This window comes from Capricornis sumatraensis, chromosome 2, assembly GCF_032405125.1.
Source record: "Capricornis sumatraensis isolate serow.1 chromosome 2, serow.2, whole genome shotgun sequence".
Classification (NCBI taxonomy): domain Eukaryota; kingdom Metazoa; phylum Chordata; class Mammalia; order Artiodactyla; family Bovidae; genus Capricornis; species Capricornis sumatraensis.
In genome coordinates this window covers 142061474-142079507 of record NC_091070.1, presented here as the reverse complement: position 1 = coordinate 142079507, position 18034 = coordinate 142061474, and positions in this window count along the sequence as shown.

Genomic DNA, 18034 nt, shown 5'->3' with positions numbered 1-18034 from the left:
GGGTTTCTCTAATGTTTGATAGTTAAAATCAGCATACAATATAATAGGTTATTTCAATGAAAGTATATGCCTAAAGCACATGCTTATTTCATTAACAAATAAAATGGACTGGTCCAAGATTTTATAGCCAGGATAAATACTGGGGAGGAAGATTAAAAAGGTAATTAAAAATATCACCAGTTAATCATTTGGAACAAAATGCTAATGGAACTTTCTGGGGAAGTGTTAGAAATTTAGTATTCATACTCAGCTAGGCCAGAATAACAATTAAAGGTAGTATTGTTTTTCAGATCTAAGGGCTTTTTAATAGCAGTACAGAACTTACTGCTTGCAATTATTCATGAAGAAAAAATTTTAAAGAAAGTGCTTAATAAATCACTAATACACAAAATATGTTACTATTAATGATATGCTACACTATATTAAGAAAAAAATTGAGCATTTTTGTATTAATTTAATTTTTTTAAAAGCAGAGTTTAAGGGTAGTTCATCTGGTAAAGAGTCTGCCTGCAATGCGGGAGACCTGGGTTCAATCCCTGGCTTGGGAAGATCCCCTGGAGAAAGGAAAGGCTACCCACTCCAGTATTCTGGTATGGAGAATTACATGGACAGGGGAGCCTGGCAGGCTACAGTCTATGGGGTCACAGAATTGGACATGACTGAGTGACTTTCAATCTCATTTTCAATAGCTAACAGAGCTCTGATTTTAAAAAAATTAAAAAAGCAGAAATCAACTTTCAATGGAATGAAAAGTTTAAGTACTTTGAAATAACACAGCATTGTCCATTGTTTATCCTCTTGGATATTAAGAATTTTTTCAGAAAGTAAAATATTTGAGATAGAGTAAAATAAGCAAGACTTGAGAAATCATGCTATAAAGTGTGCTCCTGAGTTATTATTGGGTGACTACACACATGAAAATATATTCATTTTACTTTTTTATTGCTAATATTTGCTGGGATTGACATTAAAAATCTGTATTATGATTTAAGATAACCAAAGGAGGTATTGATAAATAATAAACATAATTCTTTGGCCCAATGGACAGTAACACAGTCTAGATTTATCCTCCTGTCTGAAAACAAACAAACAAATTATAACAATCAAGACTTGGAAAACAATTTCTGTTTTCAACTTTGTGAGACATGAAGTTTCTCTTAAAACTATTCAACTCTGCTATTTTATCCTAAAATTTGTCATAATAATATGAAAATGAATAAACGATCATTGGCAAATTTGACTTGCAGGTCATAGCTTGCTGACCCATGGGATATATAAAACAATGATTTTTTAAATATTAAAAATCAAGCAACAAAAGACAGTCATTCCTGAGATATAGGAAACAAAGCTGGCAAAATGATTTACCAGCTTAATGCCTTTTCTTGATCATACTGTTGTGGAGAAGAGTTCAGGTTGGGGCACAGTAAGCACTTCAATTAAGAATCCAGAGTGAATTGCCCAGGAAGACCTAGGCAGCTAGAGTCTAGAGGAAAGAACACTGGAGAGAACAGGTAGACAGATGAATCCTGGAAATCTGCAGACTATCCTACTCAAGTAATTCAGAGTGCTTGTTGCCCGTGCATGAGAGAAATCCACTTGACGTCAAAGGGTGCAGGATGGATACCATTTCTAAAAAATGGAGGGAACAGTACCCAGAGTTCACTTTAAACCAGGAATAATTCCTATTCCTTCAAGTCAGAAAGGCAAACCTCATAGTTCATAAAGTATTAAATAGAGTCCTCAAAAGACTCCTTGCCCTTGTAATGGGAAATAATTAGCTCTAGAATAAATGCTGTTCTTGTCCTATTTAACAAAGAAGTGACTAAAAACAAGATCCAAAAGGGCAAACTGTCTCTAGCAATTTAGCTTCAATCCAGATTAAAGCTCAAAAATACGTGTGAAAAAGTGGAGTTGTTAGTCACTCAGCCATGTTTGACTCTTTGCAACCTCATGGACTGTAACCCACCAAGCTCCACTGTTCATGGAATTCTCCAGGCAAGGAAACTGGAGTGGTTAGCCTCCCTTCTCCAGGGGATCTTCCCAAGCCAGGGATTAAATCTGGGCCTCCTGCATTGTAGGCAGATTCTTTTACATCTGAGCCTCCAGAGAAGCCTCCAAAATATGTATAGGCAAACAAATACATCCAGAACGCAAAAGGTAAAATTCACAATATCTGGCATTCTTTCAAATTTGACTCAGTATACAAAGAAAGAAATATATGATCCATAATTAGCATAACTTGTGTATTTTAAGTTGTTTCACTCCCGTCCAACTCTTTGTGAGTCCATGAACTGTAGCCCACTAGGCTCCTCTGTCCATGGAATTTTCCAGGAAAGAATTCTGGAATGGGTTGCCATTTCCAGTAGGTAATCTTCCTGATCCAGTGATCGAACCCATGTCTCTTAGGTCTCCTGTATTGCCAGGTGGGTTCTTCACCACTAGCACTACCTCAGAAGCCCTAGCATAACATAAAGTAGCATAAACAAAGCCCCAAATGTCACAAACACTATAATTAATAGGCAAGAACATTTAAAAATACTATTATTATATTTCATATCATCAGAAAGGCAGAGAAAATATTGAACATGTTAAGTAAAGAAAAGGAAGTTTTCAAAATGATTGAAATCGGACTTCTGGAAATGAAAATCAAATGTCAGTATTAATAACAATGCTGCATGGAAATAATGACAGATTAGATATTTCAGAAGAAAATATTAGCCAACTTGAAGATATAGCAACAGAAATCACCCGAGGCAAAACAGAAAGAGAACAAGAGACACTCCTAAAAATAAACAGAATATCATTGATCAATGTTGTACCTTCAAGTGTCTTAATATATGTGTAGCTGAAGTTCCTGAGGATGAGGGGAATTTTGAAAATATAATGGTCAAATAATGGTCAAATTCTATGAAAACTACATAACCTGGGATCCAGGAAACTTGTGACTTCCAAGGTTAAAAATCATGAGGAAAACTTCAAGGCAAAGCATAATTTGAATGCACAAAATTAGTTATAAAGAAAAAAATCTTAAAAGCTCTCGATTTAAAAAGAATCATGTTAGGTACAGCGGAACCAAGTTCCTAATTAGAAACAATGCAAGTAAAGAAGCAGTGAAGCAACATATTAAACTTTACTTTTAAAAAAGTCTGCTTGCAATTGTATAGCCAATGAATATACCTTTCAAAGGAAAGGCAAAACTTTTTCTGACATATAAAAGTTAAAACTAGTCATCATAAATAGATTAATAATAAAAGTAAAGTTAAAGAAAGTCCTTGTAGGGCAGAGCAGTGGGAGGGGCAAAAACTAACTCCTAACATATATACAAAATGAAAAGCATTGGAAATTACAACAACATGGATCTATATATAGGTTGTTTTTCTTATTAATCAATATTTAACTTTTTTATATTAAAAATGATAGCATACTGTGGAGTTTACAACATATTCACTACCAAAATGTATAACAACAAAACAACAAAGGCCAGGAAGAAAAATGTAGCATTATATCATTTTCATACTTTCATACTATATTTATAAAGGTATGTAACACTTGAAAGTTGAATGTAATAAGATAAAGACATATAATATAAACTAGAATGCAAGTTTTGGTATAACAAACTATAATCAATAAAAACCAACAGTGGATACATAATGGAATCATTTTTTTAAAAAATTTAGTACAAAAGAAGGCAGAAACAATAGGAGAACAAAGAGGAAAATACATAATAAATATTAATATGGTAGATTCAAACTTAAGCATATCAATTACCTTATTAGTTACAAATCAAAACACTACACTTAAAGGTAAATTATCAGATTAGATAAGAAGGAATAACTCAACTATAGACTGTCAATGCAAAGTTCATTTTAAAGATAACGACAAGCAACCAACAAAGTGTTAATCTCAAAATATATGAACAGCTCATGCAACTCTATGCCAAAAGAAATAAACAACCCAAACAAAAAAGGGACAGAAGATCTAAATAGTCATTTCTCCAAAGAAGACATACAGGTGGCCAAAAAGGACATGAAAAGATACTCAACATCACTAATTTTTAGAGAAATGAAAATCAAAACTACAACAAGGCCTCACCTCACACCAGTCAGAATAGCAGTCATCAAAATGTCTACAAACAACCAGTGCTGGAGAAGATGAGAAAAGGGAATCCCACTGGACTGCTGTTAAGAATGAAAATTGATACAGCCACTATGGAAAACGGTGTGGGAGTTCCTTAAAAAACTGAAAATAGAGCTACAATATGATCCTACAATCCCACTTCTAGGCGTATATCCAGAGGAAATCATAATCTGAAAGGACACATGCACCCCATTGTTTATCTCAGCACTGTTTACAATAGACAAGATATTGTAAGCAAACTAAATGTCCATCACCAGAGGAATGGATAAAGAAAATGCGGTACATATATACAATGGGATATTAATCAGCCTTTTAAAAGGACAAAATAATGCTATCACAACAAAATGGATGGAACTAGAGATTATCATACTAAATGAAGTCAGACAGAGAAGGACAAATATATGGTATTTCTTATATGTGCAATCTAAAACAGAAGGTAAAAATGAACTTATTTACAAAACAGAAACAGACTCACAGATGTAGAAAACAAACTTACTGTTACCAAGGGGGAAAGTAGGGGGGAGAAACAGAGACTGGGATTGACATATACACACTGCTGTATATAAAATAGATAATTAATAAGAACCCACTGTATAGCAGAGGAAACTACTCAGTACTCTGTAATGACATATATGGAAATAGAATGGGTATATGTATAACTGACTTACTTTGCTGTACAGTAGAAACTAGCACAACATTGTAAATCAACTATAGGCCAAAAAATTTTTTTTAAAAATAAGCTTAGAGATTTAAAAAAATGGCAGAAAGAAACATGAAAGGATACAAAAAAGATACATCTTGAAAACACTTAAAGAAAGCTAGAACGGCTATTTGATATCAGACAAAGTAACATTAATTATTTGAAAATTATACAAGCTCCTTATAAATGCAAGAATTACAGAAATTAGAAAAAAAATTCATACCCTTGATATTGCTTCAATTCCCCAGCTGTTGTTAGGAAGATTGCATGTGAAAATTGTGTTACTGTAAGCCAGTGGGTCTCAACCTTGCTTATACATTCATTAGAATACCTAGAGAACTTTTAAAAATTCAAATTTTCAAGTTATACTTAAAACTAATTAAAAGAATGAATGGAGAGGGGGAGACACCATAATCGGTATTATTTTTAATATTCTCCAGATGATTTCAGTGTGCAGCCCATGTAGGAAAATACGTCTGTAGGCAAAATCTGACTTCTGGGCTCCTCCTATGTGTTCAGTCCTTCAGTCGTGCCCGACTCTTTGTGACCCCCAAGGACTGTAGCTTGCCAGATTTCTCTGTTAATGGAATTTTCCAGGCAAGAATACTGGAGTGGGTGTTTAAATAAGGCACAGCTGAAAATGAAGCAGTAGAGTTAATATGCCTGCTACAACTCTTGCATTTAGTCAGTATTATATTTGAAAGCATAATAAATACAAAGTAGAAGCAAAACTACTCAGAAAATTATGATGGAAACTATTTCTTCAAATTATAGTGCTTAATTCTAGAAAAGAAACTGGTTGAAGGGGTATAAAAAAGGTGCAGGTAAATATTATGTTAATAAGGTTTATTTAGGTAATAATTCTCAATTACATTATTACCCTTTCAGTTTATTTCCTTAAATTCTTAATAAGGGAAAAAGAATCTTTAAAAACTATCTGTAATATAAATTGACACAGAGACAACAGCACAATTTTTCTACATGTGAAATGTATTCTTTCAACTAAAGATAGAAATCAAACAGATATAAAGTCAGCAAACCCTGAATCATTAAGATAAAAGAGTAACTTTTCTGCACCTCTATTAAAAGAACAAAGTTCAAAGAATTGTCTTTCTAAGTATATGAAATCAGAGAAGGCAGTGACTGTTAATTATAAAATTATAGTCTGACAACTGGATGAAAATCAAGCAATACATTTTAAATATTAAATTGCTTAGGGATTTATTAGTAGAGAGACATTGAAATCTGGGAAAAAAAATAACTATCTCTAATGAAGAAAGCATATGCTTTATTGTCTCAAAGTTGTTTTTTAGAAAATAACAAATTATAACTTCAGGAAAAAAATATCAGATCACAGCTAGAATACTTTTCTTGGATAAACTGAGGACCTTATGAAAGGTATAATTATTACTATAAAGAGGAAAAAGTTGTAATTATTACCAGAATTTCCCTTTCTGGACCAGAATAAAAAAGGAGATTGCCAGACTGAATTGTTTCTAGGGGATATTGTGAATAAAAATGAGGATTCAAAGAATAAGAATGAGGGTTGAATTGAAAGACTGAAAATAAAAATAACATTACTGACATTAATATTAACTTTCACAGTATTAACCAAAAGAAACCAATAATAAATGGTTTCTTAAGTATAATTTTATACAAAATTTTTTAATTATATTAAATAATGAAAAAATAATATTGATGAAGTTTATGCTACCAATGATGAATCAACCTTTAGGATCCCCAGTTTAAATTGGAATTAAAAATTGAATGTATAGAAATAGTCTTCACTTTTCTGCATATGAAATCAATTACATATTAGTCCTCTGAGTATGGATAGGGAGAATCTAACTTTGCACCCTGAAAGCCCTCATAACTTTTTCCAATTTATTCAGTTCCTGTGGGTAAATGATCTTTCTTGAGATATTCCTACACTTTCTTTTTTCTTTCTCAGTTCCAATAAAGTTTATATAAACCTCATGGTGTTAAGTGATAGGTATTCATTCTTATATTCTGTCTTTCTAGTCTTCACTGGATTTAGCTAAATTGTTTTATCCATTTGTTTTTTTAAGTATCTGGGATATTTTTCAGTGCATGTACAAATGGGGTGCTGCTGGACAGGCCACACACGGAAATTCTCCTTTCCCATGTTTTATAACCATAAGACCCCATTCTACTTGAGCTCCATCCTAGTTCTCATAGGTAAATTCAGTTTGTCATTCATAACAAAATAATAGTAATGACAGTATTAAATATCCTAATAAACTATGAGTAAAGAGCAATACTGATGCTGAAGTTGAAACTCCAGAATTTAGGTCATCTGATGTGAACAGCTGACTCATTGAGGTCAGATTGAGGGTGGGAAGAGAAGAGGGCATCAGAGGATGAGATGGCTGGATGGTATCACCAATGCAATGAACATGAACTTGGGCAAACTTCAGGAGATGGTGAGGGACAGAGAGACCTGGAGTGCAGTAGTCTACGAGCTCACAAAGACTCAGACCCGACTGGGTGACTGAACACCAATAAAGAACAACATACTTAACCTAACAATGAGGTACTAAAAATTTATTGTGTGCTACTTGCTTGGAAATTATTAGAAGCTATGTCTTTATTTTATAAATAAAAATAAGTATGTCCACTGACATTTTTGTCTAATTAAGCTAGTGCTGAATGTCTAACTTTGTACCATAAAAGAAGATAATAATACAAACTTTAAAACTGGAAATGAATAAAACAGCTAGGATTCCCATATAATACAGTTGTTTACACAGAAACCAAAAAGCTATCTTTAGAGATACTGGTAGAATTGAAAACTTTAAAAATTTGCTGAATATGAAAACTCTAATATATAATAATAAATCAAAATTTTAATACTGGAAATAGAAAAGTAAATCAAAAAATTTCAAAAGGTGTTATGTACCATATTATCAGAAAAACAAAGTAACTAGGAAAAAGATTATAAGATTATGTTAAAATATTATCAAAAGGCCTCACTTGAAGTGAAGAATTTTTATAAGTGAAAGTTTTGTTCTGTTTTCTTATTCATGTGACTGGAGACCAGGGACAAAGAGAAGATTCCCATTTCTAGGTCCCACTGAATTATGCCTTATTATCCGATTCCCCAAATTATTCAAGTGCTATAACGTATTTTTGAATAGCAATTTGTAAGTACCACATATTTACATCTATACTGAGAAGTATTTAAAATTCTCTTTATAAATTATTGCAATATTTTTTATTTATATATAATCACTATAAAATGATACTTGCTTTTCTAAGCTTTGCAAATAATTATGCTTACTATAATAGGCTTGGAAATGATGCATACATTTAGTAATAATAGCTAAATTTTATGATTATAAGTGACAGATGTCTGTGGCTTGCAATCATTTCAACTTGACATTTTCAATTATTATAGCTATAGTGATGAAAGAAGATTAAGGAACTCTTAGATGCCAAATCCCATTATTTCAACTTTATGTATAGTTGTCAGGGCTTAATAATTCCAAAGCGATATAACTGTACTTCAGTAAAAATGCACATGGAAGGTCCTCTTGGCAATTTGAAATAGAATATAACCTCTCAAAAATAAAAAATGAATGTAAATCTATTTTTTCATACTCAGTTCTCCTTGAAAATGATACTGTGAACTTGTGAACTTAAAATGAAGCAGTAATCAACAATAAGAACATATTGCTTAGTAAATTTTAACAACTTAATTACAAGCCCTAAGTTTCTTTAAAAATATATAATTCAGAGTATATAATCAAGGTTAGAGATGTTACTATTGTTTCTTAAGTTTATAAATATTACTATATTGTATAATATTTTTTCCTCTTATTTAACATTTTTCTCAGCAATTTGCAGCCCATCCCTTTTCAATTCATTTTTGAAAGGGGATGATTTATAAAGAGTATCATATTTCATCCTTGAAACTTTCATAGAAATTTTTCATACCATAGCACCTTTATTTTGAATTGCATCTCTTAAAAATTATAAAAATAAGTTTATCCTGCACCCACTTATATTTATAATGTTATATTTTGTATGGGAAGATAGCCCTAAATTACAAATAAGTTTCTTCACTTAATCACTGAGCTGGTTAAAAAATTCACACATATATATATATCATGAACATTGAATAAAAAAATGAGGTGAGGTTGGGGTTGGAGAGGAAGTATTTGTTTTAATATTTGAAAAATTTAGCATCATCTTCCAATTTCTCTTTGATACTGTCCTCTGATGTCCATCTAAATATTTTTCAGAAACCATGGTGTCTCAAAAGCAATCAATGATCAACTGAGCCCAAATTTCCTTCCTTCTTAACCTTCTTGCTACATTTTTAAAACATACTTTTGAGATATAATAGATATATGACAAACTAATATTTTTAAAGTATAAAATCTAATTAAATTTTGAGATTTGCATACACTGGTGAAATCACCATCATAGTCATAATAGCAAATGTATCATCACATCACTCTCAAAACATGCATTTGTAACTGTTTATAATACCAACTCTCCCAACCCTCTATGTTTTCTCCCTCTCCTCTAACTATTGACCTCCTTTCTATTTCTATGCATTAGCTTGAATTTCCTAGAAATTTATGTAAATAGAATTAAACACAATATACCATTTTAGCCCAAGATGGTTAAACTGATATGTATTAGGGATAAAAATACTAGAGATGGATGTTGCATTTGGATCATCAGGTAAGACTTAGTGGAGAAAGAGGTTTTTTTTTGAATGAGGACCTAGAATGGTAAGGCAGTGAGCTATTAATATGTATGTATCTGTAGAAAGAACGTGTGTGGATAGAGTCTTAGCAAACTCATTGAGAATAAAGGAAGCCAGTGAAGTGGAAGCAAGGTTAATAATGTAGAGGATAGCATGAGACCAAGTCAGAGATGTAATATACTATCTTAGTTTCCTAGGGCTGCAATTACCAAGCACCACAGATTTGGTGGTTTAAACAACAGAATTTATTGTCTCATGGTTCTCGAGACTAGAGATCCAAGATCAAGCTGTCAACAGTGGTTCTTCTGAGAGCTATGAGGGAAGAATCTGCCATCCTCCTCATCTAGCTTGTAGTCATTTGCTGGCAGTGTTTGATATTTTCTGGCTAGTAGAAGCATTGCCTCTATCTCTACTTTTATCCTCAAATGGTATTATTGTTCTCTGTGTGTGTGTTGTCTGTCTTTATCCAAATGTCTCCTTCTTTATAAGGATACTAGTCATCCTGAAATAAAGGCTCACCCTACTCTAGTGTGATTTCATCCTATGTTAACTAATTATATCCGCCATGTACTTATTTTCATATAAGGTCACATGCTGAGGTACTGAAAGTTAAGACATCAACTTACAAATTTTGTAAGGATATAATGCAAACCACAATAATAATTCAACTCATACAATGGTATACATATGTAGAAAAGAAATAATGCTTAAATTAAATTATTTCAGAAAAGACAGAAGGAATCTACAGATCTCTATTTATTTTATGAGGACATCATAAACCTAATACCAGAATTAGACAAAAGTATTACTAGGAAACAAAATTATAGGCCATAACATCCCATGAATACAGATAGAAAAATATATATATAAATCAAATCAAAGAGAATCCTGCAGTATCTAAAAAGGATAATATGTTATTAACAAGTTGAATTTTTCCAGAGATGTAAGTTTGATTTGACACTAACAAATAAATCATGATAACCAATCAAATCATTACAGAAAAGGGTAAAATATGAGCATTTATCATATTTATTCTCAATAAATCAAGTAAAACTTTCATAAAATTTAGCAAATATTCCTTTAAAAGGTCATTACCATGCAGATTCACTGGAATTTCTTCATTCTAGTAAAGGGTACTACCAAGAGCCTGATGATACTTGACAGTGACACAAAGAGATATACTTAGCAGTGAGGCATTACCACTCTTTCACAAAGATCAGAAATGAGGATAGGAAGATTTCCCTGGTGGTCCAACAGTTAAGACTCCGTACTTCCAATTCAGGCGGCCTGGGAACTATTTTCCCACATACCCACTGTCAAGAAAAAAAAAAAAATTAAGAAAAGAAATACTGTGTCTTTTGTGATAGTTACATAACTCTGTAAATATATCAAAAATAATTGAATTTTACAAGTAAAGCAAGTGAATTGTATGATATATAAATTATAACTCAATTTTAAAAAATTATCACAATAAGATTAAAAAAAAAAAGAAATAAGACCAAGATGCACATTCTTTTAAGTCTATTCATTAGTGTACTGGAAGTCCAGACAACTGCCATACAGCACAAAAAAAACAAATGAAATACATAATAATCTAAAAGGAAGAGCAAAACTTGCATTTACTTGAAGACTTGTATGTGACAGTTTAGAGCAATTTTGTTTATTAATATTCTCAATCTGTAACTATTTGAAAGTCCATTCAAAATGGAAAATATTAGGCAAATTGTGGCATATTAATATAAGGGAATACTATCAGTCAGTAAATACAAACTATGTAATATGAATATCATGGCTGATTTGTATACATTCTGGAAGGAAGAAACTGAACTTAAAGTAAAACATGGATTTAGGTTAAATTTAATCAAATAAATCATTGTTAAATCAATAATTATCTTTAAAGATTTTGAAAAGCTACTTAGTGGCATGTTTTCTACATCTTTGCCTAACAGGCTTCAGTCTTCATCTTGATAATATTAAAAAAAAAAAAAAACACAAATTTTTAATGGCCTCAAAAAACTCTTATACATGACACATAGGTTAGCCTCCAAATTCCCTGTTAATTTGATTTGGTGTTAGGCAAGTGCTCTGTTCCTTTAAGTGATATAAGATAATTTATTAAACCAAAGATGATTTCTGAAAAAAACTGTACCTGAAATTATCATGCTAAGTGAAGTAAATCAGAAATAGAAAAACAAATACCATAAAACATTCCCTTGTAGCTCAGATGGTAAAGAATCTGCCTGAGATGGTAAAAGAATCTGCTGAAGAGACCCAGCTTCGATCCCTGGGTCGGGAATATCCCTTGGAGAAGGAAATGGCAACCCACTCCAGTATTCTTGCCTGGAAAATCCCATGGACAGAGGAGCCTGGTGAGCTACAATCCATGGGGTCGCAAAGAGATGGATATGACTGAGCAACTGAAACTTACCACTTATATATGGAATCTAAAATATGACATAAATGAACTTATCCATGAAACAGAAACAGATTCACAGCACAGAGAACAGACTTGTGGTTGCCGAGGAGGAGGTGGGCGGTAAAGGATGGACTGGAAGTTTGGGGTTGGGGATGCAAACTGTTACATATAGGATGGATAAACAATAAGGTCTGTATAATGCAGAGAACTATATTCAATATCCTGTAGTAAATCATAAAGGAAAATAATATATATATATGTGTGTGTGTGTGTGTGTGTGTGTACAATTGAATCATGTTGTAAAGCAAAATAACACAACATTGTAAATCAACTATATTTCAATAAAATAAAATTTGAAAAGACACATGCATTTTATTAAGAATTAAATAAATACCTTCTGAATGGAATATAGGAAGAAAATGAGGTGATATTGTCACATGATTTTGTTCTGAGATTGAGAACTCTCTATTTTCAAAATTAAAAAATAAAAAACTAAAAGAATAGAGATGAATGTCACACTAATTCAAATGTGGCTTCCTTCGTGGCTCAGTGGTAAAGAATTCACCCACTGGGCAGCTGATGCAGGTTCAGTACAGGAGATGCAGTTTCAAGGATCTCACCACTTTTCTTTTCTTTCTCTCTCACGCTCTCTGCTTCCTCTCATGCCAGAGTCCAGCTCCAGCAGCCAGGGATTCAACCTGAAGAGATGGACGGTGTCGGTAATGATGATGTAGCCTCTGACTCATAGTAGGGGACTACATGTTTATTTCAAGCTTCAGGTTCTCTTTTATACTTTGACGAAAGCATTAGGTCAGAGGTTTGGCTTAGTTTCCCCCACTCAGATTTACTATACTTAACTTGTGATTACATAGTAACTCATGTAACATTCCTCAGTTTATTTCTTATCTTTCTAAATCCTGTTTTCCCCTAGCATCTTAAGATATTAAGACCATTATCTCCTAAAAGGGCTTCTAGCTATTCTTAATTAATCCTAAACCCTAAATTTAGCAAACTTCTTTTGCCATAAACATTCCCTTCACAAACAGGTCTCAGATAATAATCCTTCCCATGGCCTCAAGCTGCGGCCTACATGCTCATCCTGGAACATTCTTTGTAAAGATCCTTGAACAGATTATTTTTTGGGCACAACTGCAAAAGGCTCTGTGCTTTCTCATGTTTCTCTTAAGAACAATAAGCACCTTAACATTCTTTCCAGTCAACTCAAAGAAAGGAAAGAACAAGTCAGATCACAAGGCTTAACTCCTTCATCCCAGGACTGCGAAATGAGGAGAGGGGGTTGAGGCTGTGCCTCCATGTTGTCAGTAATGCCTAACACGGCTCCGACACTCTCACACAGACACTCACACATCATTAAACGTTATCTTCTAATTCTCTTCTGCCCACACATTTTTCTTTATGTCAGTCTAACAATTCTTTTCATTTTCACTTTGACAGGGAGAAAAAATTAGTAGCTTTCTATCTTTCATCTTGATAGTTTCCTGACTTTTAAAAGTCTAACATTTGTTAAACCATGGCTTAGCTCTGATTATTTCATGCCTTCTGATAACTCTTAATTTCAGTTAAATTTGTGGACAGCAAGTTTTCTGGAGTCTCAGTAATTTGTTGATATAAATTGTTGAAAAATATCCCTTGACTTGTGTATTCTGATGAGCCCAGTATTTCATTCTGAGTATCAGTGTCTGGTGAAGATAAGTCTGGCAAGTCTGTTAGTCACAGACAGGTCTGCAGTGAAGGAGGCAATGAGCTTCAAGTTTAAAACAGATCTTTATGCTTAAAACAGACAGGGTTTCAAACAATCATATTGGATTTTTTTTTTTTTTTACATCAGTTGGGATTTTAAAACTACATGGAAAATTCAGAAATCTGGTATTTTTTTAAATTTTATTTTTGTCCTTTCCTTCAGCAAAACAAAACAAAACAAAACTAACCCTACTTATCACTGTGAAATGAAAAATTTTAGCTCAGGATCCTTAAAAAAATTCACTATTTGTTTTAAAAGCAGTCATAGAAAGTTTTAAATTTGGGGTCAGAAGTTCAACATTCTAAAATATTTATCAGTAAGCAATACTGAATTTTCTAAAATCTTATTTAAACACATCTTAAGCAACAGCGTTTATATAATTTGAAAGCAAATAAAAAATATTTAAGTATTGCTGTTGTGAACAAGCTATTGTTCTGTTTTTGTGTTTTCTACTGTCAAGAAAAATACATTGATGAGAATAAAATTTATCTTCTATTACATTCTAATTACACTGCTAGAAAATTAATATATGTTTGTTATAAAGTTAATAGTATTTTTGGATGATTAACCTAGGAGACTGTCATATAAAATGCATTTTCTTCGATTCAGATGACAAATGCCTGTCACCTATAGTAATTTAAAAAATAATGATCTCAGAGAGTAAATTTTATTTCATGGATGATGAAATACTAAATTACTTTACTCTTGAATTGGATATAGCTAATCAAATCTGTGGTTTTTCCAGTAGCCATGTATGGATGTGAGAGTTGGACTATAAAGAAAGCTGAGCATTGAAGAATTGATGCTTTTGAACTATGGTGTTGGAGAAGACTCTTGAGAATCCCTTGGACTGCAAGGAGATCAAACCAGTCAATCCTAAAGGAAATCAGTCCTGAATATTCATTGGAAGTACTGATGCTGAAGCTGAAACTCCAATACTTTGGCCACCTGATGCAAAGAACTGACTCATTGGAAAAGACCCTGATGCTGGAAAAGATTGAAGGTGGGAGGAGAAGGAGACGACAGAGGATGAGATGGTTGTTGGATGGCATCACTGACTCGATGGATATGAATTTGTGCAAGCTCTGGAAGTTGGTGATGGACAGACAAACCGGGTGTGCTGCAGTCCTTGGAGTAGCAAAGAGTCGGACATGACTGAGCAACTGAACTGAACTGAACTGAGTTGGACATTCTATTTTAACCACACTTTCAAATATTTCTTTCTTTTCTAATGACATTTAAAGCCAAATTTCATACATTTGAAATGCAACTTTGTATATGATGGCAAAAATATTCAGGAAATTGGTTAAAATAAGTATTTCATTCATTTACTTTTTAATGCCATCAATCCAAGTTCTGTTTTTTTTTTTTTTTTCTTCCAATGTTTCATGTTTGCAATGGGAACCTTTAATTCATTTTCTTATCCAGGACTATTTAAGCATACAAAATATTTTCCAACAGATCTTATTATATCCTAAAAGGCCTACTGCAATATATAAAGCAAAATTCATTTCAAAGTTTGTTCCCTCATATTAATACATATATATGTAAATATGTATAGTTTTGTTGGATTTAGTTTTGGCATTTCGTTGTTTCTTTCTTCTAAATTTTGGGTTGTTTCATATAGATCAACAGAGTTTATTTTGGGATTAACATAGAAGGACCCAGTGTTGGACAGGATAAACATTTAAAAGAGTCTTTAACATTTATAATCTTGTGAAAATGTAATGTCGAATAGTGAAATCAATTTTGGTTAGACCCTCAAGCTCTATTTAGCAGCATTCTGAAGTAGTTCAAAGAGTTTTCAGAGGATCCTAATTTATAACCAGGAAATAGCTTAAAAATAGAAAGCTTCTTAATAAAGAGGCCATTTATGTACCTCACTCACTTACTCTGAAGGAATTTCTACTGGGTATAATATTTCAAGTGATTATTCTGCCTAATAATTTCCCAATGGTGAGAACACTGTCTCTGAAAATTGGAGTATAATTTGTATAGCAGGTTTTCTATGTTACGGTAGTTAATGAAGTACCTAGACTTTTTTTAAATACTTGCCTAAGCATTAGGTAAATATACAGTAAGCTTCTCTCTCTAACGTGATTAATCAGTGAATCTTCAAATAAAATTTAAAAGGCGTTCTCATTCCAAGGAGTTATAAAGTTCAGTCTCAGTTCAGTTGCTCAGTCATGTTTGACTCTTTGTAACCCCATGTCCTGCAGCAAGCCAAGCCTCCCTGTCTATCACCAACTCCTGGAGTTTGCTCAAACTCATGTCCATCGAGTCAGTGATGCCATCCAACCATCTCATCCTCTATTGTCCCCTTCTTCTCCCACTTTCAATCTTTCCCAGCATCAGGGTCTTTTCAAAAGAGTCAGTTCTTTGCATCATGTGGCCAAAGTATTGGACTTTCAGCTTTAGTATCAGTCCTTCCAATGAATATTCAGGAGTGATTGCCTTTAGGATGAATTGGTTGGATCTCCTTGCACTCCAAGGGACTCTCAAGAATCTTCTCCAATATCATAGTTCAAAAGCATCGATTCTTCATTGCTCAGCTTTCTTTATAGTACAACTCTCACATCCATACATGACTACTGGAAAACAGGAGCTTTGACTAGATGGACTTTTGTTGGCAAAGTAATGTCTCTGCTTTGTAATATGCTGTCTAGGTTGGGCATAACTTTTCTTCCAAGGAGCAAGTGTCTTTTAATTTCATGGCTTCAGTCACCATCTGCAGTGCTGTGAAGCCCCAGAAAATAAAGTCTACCACTGTTTCCACTGTTTCCCCATCTATTTGCCATGAAGTGATAGGACCAGATGCTATGATCTTAGTTGTCTGAGTGTTGAGTTTTAAGCCAACTTTTTCACTCTCCTCTTTCACTTTCATCAAGAGGCTCTTTAGTTCTTCTTCATTTTCTGCCATTTCTGCCATTTTCTTCATTTTCTGGAGTAGGGAATGAAACAGGTCAAAGGCTAATAGAGTTTTGCCAAGAGAATGCATAGGTCATAGCAAACACCCTCTCCCAACAACACAAGAGAAGACTCTACACATGGACATCACCAGATGGCCAATACCAAAATCAGATTGATTATATTCTTTGCAGCCAGAGATGGAGAAGCTCTATACAGTCAGCAAAAACAAGAAAGAGAGCTAACTGTGGCTCAGATTATGAACTCCTTATTGCCAAATTCAGACTTAAATTGTAGAAAGTAGGGAAAACCACGAGACCATTCAGGTATGACCTAAATCAAATTCCCTATGATCACACAGCAGAAGTGACAAATAGATTCAAGGGATTAAATCTGATAGAGTGCCTGAAGAACCATGAACGGGGGATTGGATAAAGATCATAATAAAATAATTTAAGAATAGTGAACACAGCAAGGAGAATATTTTAGAGTGAGGGGTTCAAAGACTATTCTCCTTTGAAAAAACACATCACATTTTGATGGTGTACAGTTGATAACTCTCTCAGAAAATTCCTAGGAGTTTCATCATTCTCAGCAGTTATTTCCAAAAATAATAAGCTAATTGATGAAGGCAATGGAATAGTAAAGCCCTGTTAATGTACATTTCTCTGTGAATATGGATGGGTTTGGTTCTTATTATGTATTCAAAGTGTAAATAATACATAACTGAAAAAAATGCTTTCTGTATGGAATTAATACTTTTATCTACATTTGTAAAATCAGTGAATGACTGGAAAATCTCTACATTTTGACACTCTTAATATTTTTGTATGTTAATACTATCCCTGTGGTAAAACTATCCAGACCATTGTGAACTCTGTATTGTATCCAGGGCCAGGAAGGGAGTAGCAATGCATGTACAGATGTGTTTGTGTGTGTGTGTGTGTGTGTCTGTGTGCATGTGTTATCATAGTCATAGATAAGAGGGAGGTTCAATTGGAAAATAGAATGTTTGTTTATCTGTCAGCTGTTGACTTGAACAATTTATATATATTTGGAGGGAAGGTACACATTTTCTTATTTAGAAGCAATGTTCTTTATTGGTTACTTTGCAGATGTATGGTAGTTTCTCAGTAAAATTAAATGAATGACGAGATTCAGTTTACTCAGATAAACCACCAGCTCAGCTTCTAATTGCCTGACAAATGTGAACAAATAACTTAAAGTTCACCTCACAAATTTTTCCTCATTTGAAAAAAAAAAATAATGAAATCTAAATGTATATTATAAGTAGCATTTAAACCTTTAATATATATAGTGTAAGATATTGGTCCAGATATCCCTGAGTTGGGAAAATCCCCTGGAGAAGGAAAT